At 47.8% G+C, this 18,678-nt stretch overlaps 1 protein-coding gene across 1 annotated transcript in view; it reads left to right on the top strand.

Moving 5' to 3' along the window:
* The window catches only part of LPAR3 (lysophosphatidic acid receptor 3), a 57,487-nt gene that overhangs the window by 881 nt on the left and 37,928 nt on the right, over window positions 1-18,678 (top strand). The gene's annotated exons all lie outside the window — the stretch shown is intronic.

The raw sequence follows: 18,678 nt of genomic DNA, 5'->3' as shown, positions 1-18,678 counted from the left end.
GTAGGGGAAGACGAAAATGAGTATTCTAATAGAGAGAAATAAAATAATTTTATAAAAATTTTAAGATAACATTTATAAAATAAGAGGTTGATGAATCTAATTGGGGAAATTAAAGCAGGGGAGGGAGAGGAGGAGTGCTAAGCAGGTATAGTTTGCAATTTCAAAAAGTACTGTGAGGACCAGCGTCATCTAGAGCAGCGGTTCTCAACCTGTGGGTCGCGACCCCTTTGGGGGGTCAAACGACCCTTTCACAGGGGTCGCCTAAGACCATAGGAAAACACATATATATAATTACATATTGTTTTTGTGATTAAGCACTATGCTTTAATTATGTTCAATTTGTAGCAATGAAAATGCATCCTGCATATCAGATATTTACATTACGATTCATAACAGTAGCAACATTACAGTTATGAAGTAGCAAAAAAAATAATTTTATGGTTGGAGGTCACCACAACATGAGGAACTGTATTAAAGGGTCGCAGCATTAGGAAGGTTGAGAACCACTGATCTAGAGGCTGACTTTTGAGCAGGGACGAGAAGGTGTTGAGGGAGCCAGCTCATGGATGGGGAAGGGCGTTCCAAGCAGAAGATGCAGTAAGCACAGGGGCCTGAACAGAAGGAGGGCGTGAACTGGGGAGAGTAGGAGGAGATTAGGTCAGAGGCCTGAGGGTAGAATGGAGCAACTCAGATTACTTAGGACTATGTCATGATCCTGCTTAGGTTTTAATGGCCTCTCTCTGGCTGCTGTTTTGAGAAAATGCTACAGTGGGGCCAGGGCAAAAGCGAGAGAATGTCTTACAAGGGTGCTTTCAGTACTCAGGAGGGATGATAGTGCTGGGGACCAGAGGGCAGATTGGAGGTGATGAGGTCTGGTCAGATTCTGGATGTTTCTAAAGGTAGAGTTGATAGGATTTGCTGACTGGGAAAGGATGAAGGAAGTGAGAAGAGGAGGGGAAGGTGGGGAGTGTTATTTACTGAGGTGGGGAAGACAGAAGAGGAGGAGATTGGGGGCAAAGTCAGGAGTTTGGTTTTGGACAAACTAAGTTAAGGATTTGTTAGACATCTCAGTGGAGTCACTGAGTAGGCAGTGGGATGTATGAATCGGGAGTTCAGGATTAGGCATGGGCTAGAGATCTATATTTGAGCGTCACTGAGGAAGGAAATGCTATTTTAAACCACAAGACTGGATGGAGATGAGAAGAGGACCCAGGAATGAGCCTCAGGACACTCCAATGTGAGGAGGAGGGGAGGCAGGGGACAGCTAGCGAAGGAGCCCCAGAGGAGTAGCCAGAAATCCCGGGAGAATCTGGTGGCCCAGAAGCCAAGAGCGGGAAGCCCTGGAGGATAGGCAGTATCAGCAGTGGAGTCCTCCTGAGACATGGAGTCCGATGAGCTTCCGGGGTTTAGCAGAGCTGTCGTATTATAAGGACCTTGAGAAGACTGAATTTAGTGTAGCCACGAGCCCGATCTGAGCAAAATGAAGAAGAAAATGGAGGGGAGGATTTAGGACAACTTCTGAGAAGTTTGCTTTGACCTGTGAGCCCTGTACCATGAAGTCACATTCAGTGCAAAGAATGTTCCCTTCATTTTGTTTTTTCTATGGCAGGTGGCTTGTTGTCCCCCAATTCCAGTCCTGGGTTACAGGTAGAATTTGGGATGTGTGGGCAGATACCTTTGTGGTTTCCCAGGTCTTGTTTTTGAAGTTTGGAGGCCTTTCCTCACCATGGCTGCAGCAAGGGGGACTGTTAGTGAGAGACCTAGGCGTACGGTCAAGTCCCAATGTAAAGGAATTAAAAAATGAGTTCTCAGGAAACCATCCACATTAGAGGAAATAGGGTGGCTGCGTGGAAACCATCATCATGTCTCTATGTCCTAAAACTGCTAGTAAGATTTACAGATCAGCAGACACACAGCGTGATTGTTAAAATAATTTCCAACTCAGGATTTATTTTTGTTAACTAGTATTTATTTATTGGTATATTTATTATTATTTTTGTTAATCCTTACCCAAGGATATTTTTCCATTGATTTTTAGAGAGAGTGGAAAGGAGAGGAAGAGATAGAGAGAAACATTGATGTGAGAGAGAGACATCAGTTGGTTGCCTCCAGCATGCATCCTGACCAGGCCAGGGAACCTGCAATCAAGGTATGTGCCTTTGACTGGATTCGAACCTGGGACCCTTCAGTCCATGGGCCGACACTCTATCCACTGAGCCAAACCGGCTAGGGCTTAGTTAACTAATATTTATGTAGTGTTTCATACGTGTCAAACATTATCCTAAGTATTTTACATGTGTGAACTGAATGCTCATGGCAACGTCATGAGGTAGGTACTACTATTACCCCATTTTCCAGATGAGGAAACTAAGCAGAGAGTTCAAGCAGTATGCCCAGCGACATTTGGCTGTTACTAGTGGAACCAAGACTGGCCAGTTGGCCTTTGGAGTCCACATGCTTAACACACACTCTGCAACTACTTTTGGTTGTTTGGACTTTTTACGCATCTCATCTTTGTCCTGTCTCCTGCTTTGACCGCCTCCTCGTTCTTTGAGTGCCTTCACAAGAACATAGACAAGAAAAAGAAAAGAAGGGGTTAATCAATGGTTCTGCTCTTGAGCGAGAGAGGATATTTTTGGTAAAGAGTAAAGTTTGTTATTTACTGGTAGTGTGAATGGACTCTGCTGCCTTCCCTGCTTCACTTACAAACATAATCGTTTGCTTGGCTATGTGTCTTGAGCAATTACCTGCCCAATTAAGGAGAAAACTTAACTTTTTCAGTATATGATATTCACATGCAGCATGAGATAGAAGAAACTTCTATAAGCCTAGGTGGTGAGAGTAGGACTCTTTGTGATGTGGTCACGGTCACGAGCTTTGGTTTCATAGGTAACTTTGTCTGGACCATAAGGAAGAGTTTAAAATAAAGCATCTGTGTGGTTTTGGTAGGTGCGGTATTGGAGAAAGGAAACACTGGAATAAAAAGTGAAATTGCCCAGTGGGACAAGAGAAGTCGTGACATTGAGATGCCACAACATCAGGGAATTGGTTGATGAGGGGAAGACAGTTTGCTGTTGACTTGGGGAAGTTCCTTAGTGGTGAGACTGAGGGATCTGCTGGAAGACGGGAAGTCTGGGGACCAGGGAAGTGAAACTGAAGAGCTAGGTGGTCTGAGGTTTTGAGCTGATTTCTTTGGGTAACAGAAGATTTGTTTTGGGTTTGAACCCCAACTCTGTCATTTTCTACAAAGGTGACCTGAAGCACGTTGTTCACCTTTTTTGGTTAAATTTTCTCATCTGACGTGGACCAGGTAATCTTTAGGTTCTTTCAATGTTATAAAATTCAACGATCCCATTATAACCAAAGGTCACCAAAGCTGATGCAGAGTTCTGTGGATTGACTGTGTATCAAGCACAGAGTCTTCTTCCATGAGAGCATCTACCATAGCGTCCGCTCAGGGGGGAAGCCGCTCAGTTGCTCTGTCTGATGCATGAAAAAATTCAGTTGCCTGAGACAAGTGTCTCCCATGTGATAGTATATCAGAAAAATCAACAGTGCTGGCGTCTACCATTATGGTTGTCACTGGTGCTGAGTATATGGAAGTTAATAACTTAATGCTTCTTTCTATAATGATTACCCGATTTAAATAGCTTCATAGTAAAATACTAAACCTTTCTATTTACTCCTTGCTATGTAAGTTGTAAGAAAGGTTAATTTAAGATTAAATTTTCTTATAAACACACCTTTTAAGTATTAGAAAGTCAATCAATGCCTATTAACTGTTTGTTAAACAGCATCTAAGAGGCAAAAGGTTGCATGAATTCAGTGAGCTGAATCTCATTTCAGAGAAGGGGGAAGGGATGGACAGGCCTATAGAATTTGGGGGAGACTTCTTAGAGCGCTTGGGATGTGATCTGGAAAAATAAATGGAGTTTGTATGGGCAGGAAGGAAAAACATTCTAAGTAGGAGAAACAGTATAATCAAAAGTGTGACGGTAGAAACATCTAAAGCTTTTGCAGTACCACAAGGAAAGCCCTTAAGAGCACAGATGCATGTTGTGGTACAAGGAGAAATAGTTCAGCTGTTAGCTGGGCAAGTTTAGTTGGCCATCCTTTTGGAAGGAGAGAGGTAGACCAGAAGACTTGTGTGTTTCTCTCCAGCTTTATGATTCTGGTTGGACACAAAGGCATGCAGAGCTGGATAGGGAGCAGATTCTTTCCTCATTGAGGGAGGTGCAAGCGTGAGGATGGTGCTGTGAATTTTAAATCTGTGCATGATTGGAAAGGCATCTAGTCATCGTGTTCCCATTTCAGCAGCCCTGGGGCAGAATGCTTGCTCACTTCTGGGTTATGAAGTGTGATGGGCTCTTTACATGAAAGAAGTTGTTTATTGAATGTTCTCATCGCAAAGGCACTGGGGACATAGGATCTTACTTTCCACAGGGCACCAAGGCCCTGCCCAAGAGAGAGTCCTGTGTTTTGAAATTCTGCTTGTCAGCATGCTAATCATCTGTAGCAACCAAACACACAAGGAACCTCCCGTGGAAAGCTCTCCTGTACCATCAGCACAGCACCAAGTGAACTGACAAATGGGTGGTTTGTTTCCCAGAAAATGGGCTGGACTTGCTGCTATTTTGCAATGACTTGAAATGCAAAAGAAAAGAAAAGCTGAAGGGACTCGTGAATTACACTTTTGAAATCTTCCATGAACCTTCCTGTCTCTTAGGGTGGTGTTTTGCAAACTGTAGGTTGTGAACCACTGTCAAGTAATGAAATCAGTTTGGAGATTGTAACTGACACTGTTTTACAGTGTGTGTGTGTGTGTGTGTGTGTGTGTGTGTGTGTGATGGATTATGGTATAAAATGTATTTCTTACTATGGGTTATGGTCAAGAACGTCTAAAAAGTCAAGGTTTTAGGGTCAAGGTTTCCTTTTTGGCCAATAAAGAACTAAACTCTTTTATAATCTGAGAAACATTACAGGTAAGGGGCTTTCAAAAGATCTGTGGTAATTGAAAGACAGAGCTAGACGCTTTTCTTCTCACTCCTCCCTCCCACCTCTCCACTTAGATCAATACTCACTCCTGTTTGCCTTCTCTCAGGGGAGAGAGGAAGGAGGTAGGTAGTGGTCACAGAAGAAATAATATTCGGAGTTCTCATCCTGGGAAATGGGTGAAATTAGTACCATCAGGAGCCTTGCTAGAGCACTCCTAACAATCACACATGACATTTCTGTAACATGGTGTCCCTTCCAGTGTTTTAAGGCATTGTTCTCATCAAGTCTCACAGAAATCCTGCAAGGGAAGTGGGGATGATGTTATCCTGTCTTGCTGCCACTCCCCTAGATGCACGCTGTACTCAGCCGTAATTAATTATTTACAGTTCCTCGTTTTGCATCCCTAAGCCTTTGCACTTGCTGGAATACCTCTCCTCCGGTTCTGCCTGGGAAACTCCCATTCATCTGTAAGACAACTCCAGGGCCTGTCTTCTCTGAATCTTTCCTTGCCCTGCCTCGGTAAATCTGATGGCTCCTTCCTTCGGACTTCGGGCCACCTGTGTGTTGTCTATACCGTAATCAATGCACTTCATTGTTTACCTGCCTTTATTTTTAACTAGAATGTGTGTTCTTTGAAGTCAGGGACTGTATCTTATCTTTGCATCTCTAACATGCAGCACGCTGTCTGTAACACACTTGCTGAGATTATAATAGGTTGAATAAATAAGGAAGTCGAGGTTTAGGGGAGGTATGTGGCTTTTCAAAAGCTGGAACTATAAGTAGGACCCAGGTTTCCTCACATACAAGCCGTGTCGTTGGCTCGCTCTGGCTCTGACATGACCTGCCTGTGAGGTCACCAGGCTGGGGAGTGAGGGGGCGTCTCACTTTATAACATGGGAGACAGGTCTCAGAAGACCACGTGAGAGTGCTACACGGGGAAGAGGAAAACAAATGAACATTTCTGAGTGCCTACCGCAAGGAGGGCTGCATGTGACATGCTTTCAGGATTTTATCTCACTTAATCCTCATAGCAACTCTGTCGATCTGTTTTATAGACGGGGAAACTCAGGTAGAAAGCATCTGGCCCGTAGACTCTGACTGGTAAAAATAATTATCAGTAATACTCATTTGGGCTCTATGTGGCTCTGAGCATTTTACATGTTTTATTTCATTTCATCTTCATGACAGCCTGAGGAGGGAGGTTCTGTTATTATTACCAGATGAGGAAACTGAGGCCCAGAGGGGTTCGGTGTCTTGCCCGAGATTAGAAGAAAACAGAGATTAGAGTCCCAGCAGGTTGGCCCCAGGACCCCACTCTTCAAGGTTAGTTAGCAGCCGCTTGTAAGTTGCGGGGCTAGAGCAGCATCGAGCCAGGTGATGAAGTGTAGAGCCTGTATGTCCTTGATTCTTAGTGAAGGTTATTTCTGTAGTCACTTGATTGCTCAAGGTTTAGCTCACTCTTGATTGGTTTCAGAGATGTAGCAGCATGGGAGTAACAGCCATGACGTTATATCCCAGGGCGCACAGCTCCAGTCTTCAAACCGTATGTTCATTGAAGTAAATGGCGAGAGGCGGGGCCCTGGAGTAGGGTGGGAACCAGATTTAAATTCTGGCCTCGCCGCTTCCAGGTTGTGTAACACTGAACAATGTGCCTGCCCACTTCCCCCTCCGTTAGATGGGGATGACGGCAGTACCTCTGGCATGGCCAGGTTTTGAGGGTACAGTGAGATAACATACAAAGTACCTAGTGGGGTGCTTGACTCACAGTAAGTACTAAGCCACTCACATAATAAGCAGTAAGTGCTAAGGAAAGTAAGCTACTCTTAGGCCTTTGTTTGACTCTGAAGAGCCCTGTCCAGGATTCAAGCAGCGTGTCCTTTCCCCCAGGTAATGTCACAGGCACTGTAGGGATGAGGACTAGAGACCTCCTGGTGGCACCATCATGGTGGCAGGTTTTGTAAAGTGGACAAGTAGCCTGGAGGAAGCTAACTGGGGGTGCTTTGCAGAGGCTACCAGACAGCTGGCGAATGGCACCAGCTTGGTTCCAGGGGACCAGGGCCAACATGTGGTCACCACCACCCCTACTCCCAGTGAAATTCTGTTAAAGATTCCACTTTTGCAACACTTATGAATGAAAAATTATAAGCGAGACCCTGACTATCAAGTGTTAGGTTAATAAAAATCTCATAACGCAGCACCAACACCTGTGTGTAGATCGACGCGATAGTCCATGTAAGACACTGTCCTCATCTTGCTGATGCCTCCTAGCAGGGTGCCTCGTTAGTCAGGTACTATTCCATCCCTACTAGGATTGGAAATTTAACCTTTGTCAGAACAGAATAGGGTCCAGAACCCAGACCTTTCATACTTAAGTTTCTGTTTCTGAACTTCATCAATGAACTGTCCTTGCTCCATTTAAAAAAAGGGGGGCACCCACACATGCACCCACACATGCACACACATGCAGAAACCAGGAGTCCAAAGACGCTAACCAGAGCCCCTGGGAATTCTGAACATTTGCTTTCAGCCTTTGTGGACTTACAGCGGCCTCCGTATCACAGAAGCCTGCTCTCAGTGTTTGCTGCCTTGCATGCCTTAGCAATCAGATATCTGTTTAAAAAAAAAAAGCGAAAGCTTTGCCTTAAGAAGTGCTGAGTGAGGCGATCAGCTTGTTGGCACACAGGAGCTGTCTTGTTGCTGTGCAGTCATGTCAGAATGCCTCATTCTTTTCACAGTCAAGCCGCCCAGGCACCAACCCTGAGTACACTGAGTCCAGGGTGTTCATACTTTTGTCTTGAAACAGCGAATCAAGGAGCACCTATGTGTGCTTCAGGACATTGCGGCAGGGACGAGGGCCTTGAGGGAGAGAGGCATTTATTCCAGGGCAAACTGTGAATGAGAGAGTGCGAACATAACCTCCTCCCAATTGCTGCTCCTTGCGATTCTGCTTGACAGACCCCTCCATTCTGAGGGGGAGGGTGGTGATTAAGAAACCTCAGTGTCTGATGTTAGAGGGAAGACAGCTTCAAATTAAAAAAAAACAAAACAAAACAAAACCCACTGTTGCCCGCCACCACATCCCACCTTTTCAGATTGTCTCCACTTGTTGACAACTCCCACCCCCACGGGTGTAGTTCTGTCCCAGCCTCTCATCTGCTGCCTGGGCCCTTTATCTCATGCCTGGCTGTTGGTTCTTCTTTTTCCTGCTTCGTGGTTGCAGATGCCTCCCTGTGAGTCACTCCCAGTGCAGAAGTCATTTTTCCAAATCACCATCCTTGTTTCCAGCGTAGTCACTGCTCTGCTTTCTTCCTTTCATTTCCTCCACACGCCTCTTCAGTCCTGCTCCTCTCGGTCCACTCCAATCACACGGCCTCCTCCAGAACGTTCTTTCTAGCTTTTCTTCTTTTTAGAAACTTGAAACCCTCCTCTTCAGCTGGGACAAACAATGATTGAATATTGCCTGGGTGCAGGGTAAAGAAACACTTCTCAAATTCAATCCCCCCCCCAAAAAATAATTGATAGGTATAATTGTATATATTTAAAGTGTACAGCATGATGACTTGATATACATGTACATTGTGGAATGATTACCAAGATTTAGACAATTAAACATCCATCTCCTACTATAGTTAATTCTGTTTATTTTGTTGTTGCTTTTGGGGTGAGAATATTTACTATGTACTCTCAGCAACTTGCAGGTAAACAGTACTGTATTATTAACCATGATCATCATGTCCTACATTAGATCCTCAGAATTTATAACTGAAATGTTGTGCCCCTTGACCTACATCTCCCATTTCCCTTCCCCCCAACCCTGACCACCACCACTCTACTCTGCATTTAGCAACTCCCGCCTTCCTCTCAACCTATCAGTATCCTCAAGCTCCTATAGGGGTTTTCATTCCATTTCTTTGGAATTGACTTCTTTCTTTGCTTTGAACTCCACATACAAGAGATAGCATACAGTGTTTATCTTTCTCTGCCTTGTCACTTAGCAGAGAAGTTCCATTACCCAGCGACGACCAACCCTGCTGCCAACACCCAGGCTCCTGGGAAGCTTAAGGGAATGCCTTCTCCTAGAGCCTCCATTTCTGCCAAAAGGAGAATGGGATTATTACCTGTCACACCTCCAGGCTAACACCTGGAATAGCCTGGTGTGTACTGACCCCTTGGTAGAATTTTATCAAATCCGTGCTAATATTGTTTGTACTTAGAAAATGTCCACTGGGGACTGTGCATCTAGTGTGTAGTTAAAGCACACAGGTTGGGTGGGAGTAGGGAATGAAGGGTGTTTACTGGAATCCCAACCTGTCACAGACCCAGGGATCTACAGAGAAGCCGGGAGAAAGGACAGGCGAACCTGTAGTATTGATTGGAGACACCACAGGTGAGCAGCCCTTCTCCCTGTTCTGAGAGTTGTCCCTCTGGTCCAGCCACCCGCTCTCCCTCCCCACCAGATGGTTATTATGATTGCAGAGTGTGAGGAGGAAGGATCCCGTTACCTTGAAGAATCAATAGCTGTTGAGAGATTTGCCCAAGGTCACTTTGTAAGTCATTGCTAGTGTGTGGCCAGAGCTCTGGTCTTCCTAGTTCCTGCTGCTTCTAGTGGCTGTCCCATCTAGCCTGGTGCAATGCATCTGGCCTCGGACGCCTGCGTGACAGTGGTACACAACAGGGGTTGTTTGTTTCCATCGAGTCAGACTTTACTGCCCCCCAGTGGGACTGTTTTAGCCTTGATGTTTTCGGAACAAGAAGAGATTTCTGCTTTTTGTACTTATTCATCATAAACATTTATGGAGTACCTACCAGGTTTTAGGCAGTATACAAACTAAAGATGCGGCCCCGAAGGCTCTGCATCTGTGCTCATTCTGATGTTTTACGGTTCTCCGGAGACGGCCGAGGTCTATGAGTCAGTGGTTGGCTCATGTGTGAGACAGATTACTCAGAGGCAGATCTGCTCCATGTGGCCTTTCCTATCTACAACTTATAAGGGATCCTTTCTATAGGCTTATCTGAGGAAATGGGCAACTTACCAAAAAGAAAAGATAACAAAGAAATATACACAAGCGTCAAGTTGTAGGCATCGGGGACGGGGACGGCACCAGGTGTTAGAGTCCATGGAGTCAGATTGGCCATGGATTCCGCAGCCTTGGTACTTGACTTCCCGCTGGGAAAGAAGTTAGAGCCAAGACCCAAACAAGAGAGCATTTATTTGGTAAGTCACAGAGGTAGAAAAAGTAATCCCTAGAATAAATGGGCTTAGGAAACAACTTATAGAGGTAAAGGGAGGGCCCTTGGAGCTTGGGAGTGAGGAAGCCAGTGGTAATGCCCAGGGCAGGGAGAGAGAGAGGGAAGGGGAAGGGGAAGGCACAGGTATGCTTCCCATGGGGAGGGCTACTGGGTTTTCCATCCTAAAGGATTTAAGGGCGGAGATTTTAGGGGCGGTCCCAGGGAAGATCTCAATAGAATATTCAGCAGTTTTCCAGGTGTGTCCTTTTAGGGTTGTGGTCTCCCCGGATTGATTGGTTGGCCAATGCAGGGGGTCATTATTCAAGGCAGGTGGTCCTGAGGTCAACCATGGATGGGGTCGCTGGCCTGATTTTGCTGCTTTTCTGGGCCTGGAGCTGAAATACAACTGAGGCCCAGATGTTATCTCTGGGGAGGAAAAGGTCAGGGGGTCCAAACGTCAAGCTCAGCCATATGCTAGGGGAGGAAAGGTCACCCTGGGGTCAGGGTCCCACCCGTCAATTGTCCATTGGTAGACACCTGGGCTTTTCCATCCTGGTGACCCTGGCCCATCGTCCTTGCTCTGCTCATGTCTGTCTCACTGCCTATCACAAAGTGAAGGGAGTCTAGGCAAAAAGTGCTGTGGATTTTTTGAGGCCTCCTTGAAGAGGTAGGATTGAGCCCGATCTTAGTATGACAAGTGCAGAGGAGAGGGCATGCAGATAGGAGGGGCAGGGTGGGAGACAGGCATGTACATAGGGAGACCTAAGGCCAGGAATGCAAAGCGGGGACGGGGCAGACTGGCTTCTGGAATAAGGGTTTTGCATGATGCAATGTGGTTTGATAGGCATTCTGGAGTCAGAGAATAGAAGGCCTTGAATCCTAAGATTGTGTGGACTTTATTGTCAAACACCTGCAGAGAGATCTTGTGTTTGTGAATTGGGCCTGAGGTGGGTATGATGCAAAAACAACAAAATAAACAGAATTAACTATGTGAGGTGTTGGATGTGTTAATTATCTTAACACATTCGTTTCTTTGGTGCCACCAGCTGAAGCATCTTCCTAAAAAGGGTGGCACATGTGACTAACTGGATAGATTAATTTTTGTTAAAATGTTATGCAGGCCAAATTCAATAGGTCGGTGGCCAGTCTTCAGCCCACAGCTAATTGCCTTATCTGGCAGTGGAGAGCACCTGTAGGATCTTGGGGGTACTGGTGGGTTGAGAGGAAGGTGGGAGTTGCTTAGATACAGAGCAGAGTTTTAGAAAGATGGGAGAGAGAGAGATCATGATGGGGACTGCTGGGAGTGGCCCAGGGCTCTTTGGGTTGTAGGTGGCTGAAGTGCCAGAGAGAGAGGCAGAGCTGGCCAATCATAGCAGGTACTGCAGGCAGGTACATGTGTGAGCAGCAGGCTGAGTCTACACAGAGAGGGGAAGCAGCGGGAAGCCCAGCAGGGGCTGTGGGGAGCAGGACAATGGGTGGGTGTGAGCTTGTGGAACTCGGGCAGGAGGCAGAGATGGAATAAACAGCTGACCAAGGTCCCAAAAACCTGGAAGCAGGGAGCAGGTCTCCACCCTGAAGCAGGTCTCCACCTTGGAAACTAAGATGCCTTTTTAAAAATATATATATTTTTGTTGACTTTGGAGAGGGAGAGAGAGATGGAAACATCAATAGAGAGAGAGAATCATCGATAGGCTGCCTCCTGCACAGCCCGTATCAGGCACTGAGTCTGCAATCGGGCATGTGCCCTGATTGGGAATCGAACTGGGACCTCCTGGTTCATAGGTTGACCCTCAATCACTGAGCCACGGCAGCCAGGTCTAAGATTCTTTAAAGCCTTTGAGCTTTGCCCTTTCTCACCTCCCAGCTGATGTCACCTTCCTGCTTCCTTCTAACCAAGAACATCGGAGTCATCTGGCATGAATGTCCCTTCACCAGCTTAGCCAGCCCGCACAGGCCCTGTCCCTCCCTTTACTAAAGTAGCTTTCTAGTAAAGCTACTTCCCGCCTCCCCAGGAGCCTGTTCTCATCCTTATCTTTGCTCTCCTGTATATTTGACCATTAAAAAATATAGCCCCTGCCCTAACCAGTTTGGCTCAGTGGATAGAGCATTGACCTGTGGACTGAAGGGTCCCAGGCTAGATTTTGGTCAAGGGCATGTACCTTGATTATAGGCTCCAGGGTGCATGTAGGAGGCAACCAATCGATGTTTCTCTCACATCGATATTTCTATCTTTCCCTCTCTCTTCCACTCTCTCTAAAAATCAATGGCAAACTACTCTCAGGTGAGGATTAAAAAAAAGATGTTGAAAACAAATAGATAAATAATAAAATAATTTAAAAATATACAAATATTTATAGCCCCTGACATTCCCTTCCCTTTTTAACTGCTCTGTCTCTCTCCTTCCCTTTATTATCCTATTAATACCTGAAACCGTGGTGGGCGAGCTGCCGCCACCAAGACTGTGCTGAGGAAGCAGAGCCCTCCTGGTTGCCGAATTTAGTGACCTGGCTTGACTTCCCTGTGGCGCGGCTGCCTGCTTCCTGCTACAGTTTGACGGTCTCTTCCCCCTTCTGTTCCTTCTCTATCTGTTGGCCAGTCTCTCCTGTCTCTGGCCATCCCTGAGCTGCCCTTTGCTCCTTTGACTCCCCATGCTCTCTGGGGAGGTGGTCGTACTCACCCCTGTGGTGCGGACCAGTGCCTCTGTGTGAGTGCCTCCCAGAGCAGCGTCCCCATCCTCAGCCTCTCTCTTGAGGTCCAGATCTCTGTTTCCAACTGCCTGTTGCACACACACACCCAGACGTCCGGTAGGCACTGCGACCTTCATCTTCCCCTATGTACCTGCTCCATGTGTTGTATTGGATTTCTGCAGTGCAGGTCCCATCTGCCTCGTCTTCCAAGACAGAATGGTTGGCAGGTCTCTCTCTCTCTCTCTCTCTCTCTCTCTTCCTACATCCAGTTACTGAACATGTCTGCTGGAGTGGTGTCTCAGATGCTACCACCCCCCTTAGACAAAGCCTTGCCATTCTGCTCTTACCACTGTCTCTGTCTGCGTTCCCTCCTCTGGTGTTCCCTGCCCCCGGCCTTCTTCCATACCACCAGCTGAACCATCTTCCGAAAAAGCACAGTGAACACTGACTAATCTTTTTTCGGATCCTCCTGCATTCTAGATATCTCTCAGATTCCTTAGCTGGTTTTCAAGGCCCTTTTTACAGTTCTGTACCCAGCCTTCTTTTCCGAACACTTCCCTTCCCACACAGCCCATGCTTTCATCATGCCAACCTCTCACCATTCTGCCCATGACAGGTGTGCAGGGATGGCTTGATGCTCCTCTTGTTTTTTCTTAGCATGAATGGGGAACTCCTATCCATCTTTCTGGATCCTTCCCTGAGATGTTTTCTGACTCCCTCAGGCAGCATTGATTATCCAGTGCTTCTATAGCACCCTCTATATATGCATACAGAAATTTAGCTCATTTTATTATAATTTATTCACTAAATCCTCGTATCTCTTGTCAGGGACAGGACTGTGTCTCTTCATCTCCACAGTGCCTGGTGTACAGCAAAGACTCAAAAGTGTTTCCATAGTGAACTAGCAAACACATTCACTGGGTGGGTCCCGGGACAGGAACAGCACAGCTTCCCCAGCCTCAGTCCTTGTCCTGATTATGGCCACAGGGCTGCTTCCACGGCCACTCAGGGCCCTTCTCACCAACCCTGTGGTGTCACAACATGATTCGCTTCCTGGGATGCAGGGCCCCTATATCCTGGTTCTCACCAATGGATTTCTTTGATCCGGGGTGAGTTTGAAGAAAGTACCAGGTAATCCTGGGTCTGGAATTGACTTGGTGAGTGACTCTAAGGCATAAAAGATTTTTATTTTATTTTATTTCTTTGGATACTAGAGGTTGAGGGGTCACCGGAGAGTTCTTGGTGATGATTATGTCTTTAATTCCCTCTTTCACAGGTTAGCTGGTTACTTGGGAGGTGGTTCCATCAGGGCTGCTGACAGGACTGGGCCTCTTGTAAAAAAAAAAAAGGCAGGAAAAAAGTGCCACTAAAGATACTAAGATACAAGTTCTTTACTTTCTTCTGCATATCTTCTCTGCTCACACCCGGGCTCTGTTGTACCATCAGGCCACACTTACACAAAACAAGTTCAAAGATAAAATTACTGAGGCTGTCAAGATGGCCACAGCAGAGCTCTAAGCCAGGTGCAGGGCCCTGAGTGACCAAAGAGGCCACACACACACCGAGGCCGGCTGTGCTGCTCACTGCAACCCCTCAGCCTTGCCCAGCCCAGGACCAGGTTACTATGATGCTGGGCACTTTGGGGGACTTAGGTCCCATCCATCTCGCTCCCCCAGGGTGACACGGGCCAGCCGGGTGCGTTGTCTCAGGATTGAGCTCCTCAACCGTGAGAGGGATTTTCTTAGGGCCTCCTTGTCTTCTCCAGGGCAGGGCCTGTTTCCAGGGCGAGGCTCCTTATCCCCAGATGAGCGCCAGCAGGAGGTAGACTGAGGCTGTGCAGCTGAGACAGTCCCGGGGCTCCCCTTAAAGCCCATACGAACTGGGTTCACCAGGAGTCAGGGAATGGTCCCTGCTCTGGGTCTGTTCTGAGCCTGCTTATCGGGGCCAGGATGAGGCTCACGCAATACAGTGTTTTATGCAGACTGGCTGTAAACTGACTGGGCTCACCTCAGGCACCCCACGGAGGGGCCTGGTAGGAAAGAGCAGGAATTTCCGTGTGACGTGACTGGCTCCTGCCTTCAGAGGCCAGTGTTTTCCTCCCAGGATGTGTCCCAGCTCCTGGCTGCTGGGCTCTGAATGGTTAGCCTGAGGCTCTATTGCAGGCTCCGGGCTCCAGAGGAGTGACACTGAGTTTATTTGTGAGGGTTCAGACACTGGAAAAGCAAAGTTCCTGCGACCTGCACGACCCCTTGTATGTCTCGGGACACACAGCAAACTTAGGGACGCGGTCTCAGAGTGGAGTCAGTGTCCTCTTCCCGGGCCCGGGGACCATGAGGACGCCAAGGTAGCCAGCAGCCTGCGTTGTTCTGGGTGCAAACTGAATCCCCGTGCAGCTTAGACGCTAAAACTGTGGCTCTTCAGTAGCGCGGGATGGACGCTCAGAAGGACATAGAGGTGGTCCTAAAAGAGGTTAGTGTTCATCTCTGGGGCGGTAACTGGACTCTTCTCCATTTGTTCTAACTTGGAGGAGAAATGTGTCTGCTCTGAGGCTCCTCGCTGTTCGGGGAGCGGAGCACTGGCGGGACCTGGAGAATCGTCAGGCCTCCTGGTCTTCTTTGCTGGGTTCTGTACAACGAGGGATTGTGCCGACCCGACTCCGGGAGCCTCTGAATGTGGTCCCCAGGGACAATGCCGAGAACTGCCTGCTGGATCCTGGACTTCTGTCATCTGGGAAGAGACCACGGCTAGCCTGGGGCCCCACAGGGACAGTCTGGGAGTTCTTAAATGGAAGGCTTTCTAGGATTCCCTTCAGCTCAGGAGTGGGGTAACAATGAGAGTTCTCTGCTGGGGGGAGCGGGGAGGGGGAATCAGGTCTAGGCCTGCCCCATAGGGAAACTCGATGGCGGGCTCCGCCTGAGGGGCCTCACTGATGGTGGGGTGGACGGGCAAAGATTCTTTAGAATCTGGCAAAGAAGGATGGAACCTCTAAACTGAGGAATTCGCTGGGGCCTGAAGCCCTTAGGGTTAGGCTCTGGGACCTGGGGGTTTAAGGACAGCCTCAGGAGGCTGCAGGGCCTCAGGAGAGAGCAGCCTTCCTGGATCATACGGAGACTGGCTTCACTAGGCACCGATGTGCAGAGAGCACAGCTGAGCGGGGGGCATGGGGCTCACCAGCCAGAGGCAGCCTTGGACAGTGGGAAAGGGAGTGGACTAGGGCCCGAGGGTTCTGCAAGAGAGGCCGTAAGGTCCCTTAAAGACTTACTGGAGCAGATGCATATCTTATATTGATCAGTCAGGGGGCAGTAGGCTGAGAGCTTCTCCCGCGCTGGGCATGAAAGGTTAGATGTAAAGCTCGCCGCACTCATGTCTCCAGAGGAGGTGCATTCTCTATCACCCTGGGCTCCTCCTGAGTTTCCCAGAAACCTCTTTGAGCTTTCCCTAGGCGTGTGAGGTCATCCCCTGACCTTTCACAAATGGCCCCTGGGATCCGGGGCCTACTTAGGTGGAGCTTCCCTAACACCTGCAGACCAGGAAAGGCCACAAAGTGATGGCAGGACCTGCATTGAAGCTTAGGGATGGACATAGTACAAGTGGGGCCACCCCATTCGGATGGAGAGCACTGTCCCCTCGAGCTGCCCCATCTGAGCTCTGCAGCAGATGGAAGGCTGGGTGGCTGGCGGGCTGGGCCAGGGCTGCTGGAGCGCACACTGCGGGGAAGAAACTGGCTGGATCTGGGCAGCGCACAAAGGCCCGCACCTGCTGGTGCAGGCAGAGCTGGGGGAGTGCCATGGGCACATCAGTGTAAAGGGTGGATCCCGGGGGACAGACAGCAGCATGGGCCCCAGAATAATGCCTAAGGGCCACCCAAGAAGAGTTGGGGTCCAGGCAGGACAACAGATGCCACTTCCTCCAACAACCAGGAGCCGCAGGCCCCCTGGGGATGAGCAGGAAGTCAGGGTCAGGGGAGCCTGGCTGCAGGTGGTGGGAACCTGGGTACTGACCTGGGCCAGGCTGGGGATCAGGATGGGTGGATACATCCTCTGAAGGGCCCGCAGGTGCCTGAGAGAGTGACAGGAGCTGGGGAGAGGCCCAGCCCCAGCAGACCAGAGTATCCAGCAGGTTACCGTGGAGACATAATTAGAGGGTGAAGATGTAGTAGACACCAGTGTCAGGGCTAAACTGAGGCTTGGGGTTCCTCAGGTTCCTCCTGACCACAGACAGGCCCTTGTTGGCTCCAAGGGCTTGGTTGGAGGGCTGCGGAAAGAGGCCCAGACGGTTACTTGTAGGAATGTGGTTTCGGGAGGTGGTGTGGTGCTTTGTGTCAGGATCCTCCGGGCAGCATTTTGAGCATGTGCACAAGTTCTCTCCCATCCTGTACACACAGACTAGATTCTAAATCAGGGGACTGCTGGTCAAACCCTCGAGTGTCTATTTTGAAGAAATTTCTTAGGCATTCCGAATATCCTCATCCATGCAGAAACCCTTGAGGGGCAAGAGTTACTGTGAAAACAGTGAGAACGGGAAAGAAAGATGGATTTTAAAAACATTAAAATGGCCCAGCCTGTGTGGCCCTGTGGTTGAGTGTTGACCTATGAACCAGCAGGTCACAGTTCAATTCCTGGTCAGGGCACGTGCCTGGGTTGTGGTCTCGATCCCCAGTAGGGGGCGTGTTGGAGGCAGCCTATCAATGATTCTCTTTTATCATTGGTGTTTCTCTCTCTCCCTCTCCCTTCCTCTCTGAAATCAATAAAAATGTATTAAAAATAATAAAAAATATAAGACATTAAAATGATAGATGCCTCAGGAGGTGGAGACACACTGGCCAAGAGGGGAGCAGCCAAGAATGAACCCAGCTGGCTTCAGAGTTTTACATTTGAGTAACTGAAAGAAGAAAGAAAATGGTTGTTTAGAAGTGAAAGTTCATTGAAATAGAGAGGCCCCAGGTGGAATCTCTGCTATTCCTAGAGAACAGAAGCTATCGTTTCTTTAAAACCTTTGGAAAATCCTCTCCAAATCCTGTCTCTAGGAAAGTAAACCACAGGGTAGCCCCTCAAAACTCTCAGCATGTTGAAACTACATACTTGCATATCAGGGCCCATCTATTTAGTACATTTGCACTTTTTTGCTTGTCTAAAGAGACTTCACACATTTTTGTCAATTGCCTTGTTCTGTTAGTTATTAGGAATAAACTATTTTGTTAGGTTGGAATGAGCCAGTTTGAATTTGTTTCACATCTCATTTGTGCTGACACCAATGATCCCTTTGTGGGTAATGAAAACAATTTAATGGTGTGGTCTGAAGGAGAAAACAATATTACTCAAACTATGAACGCCGGGGGACTTCTCACTGACCTCGCACAATGACCCGCAAACTGTGCTTCCAATATTATTGCACTCTTGAGGAAGCAGGGAATGAAATCTTGTCCCAAAATATGTTAGAGAATGCTTCCTATGGAAAAGTCATTAAGAGAGAAGGCAGAGAGATATAAGTTGCTATAAACAAGAGGGGAGAAGGGACTTCTGAAATTAACCCAATGGCAAGGTTTATAGTTTTGAGCCGCACGTCTGCAGCACCAGGGTGTCTGAATGGGGCCTGGGAGCCTGTGGGTGTAGCATCTGGGAAATAAAAATTGCATGGGGACTGGAGCTTTCAAAGAAGTGCAGATTAGGCCCATCATTTCTAACTTTAAAGCTCCGAGTTGGGTGAACTTTTTTGACTTAGGGACTGGAGCATCTCATTTATCTTTAGATTGCACAGAGCGCTGTAC

Source organism: Myotis davidii, unplaced genomic scaffold (assembly GCF_000327345.1).
Source record: "Myotis davidii unplaced genomic scaffold, ASM32734v1 scaffold162, whole genome shotgun sequence".
Lineage (NCBI taxonomy): Eukaryota > Metazoa > Chordata > Mammalia > Chiroptera > Vespertilionidae > Myotis > Myotis davidii.
The sequence above is the reverse complement of the archived record's forward strand: the minus strand, read 5'-3'. Positions and strand labels throughout refer to the sequence as shown.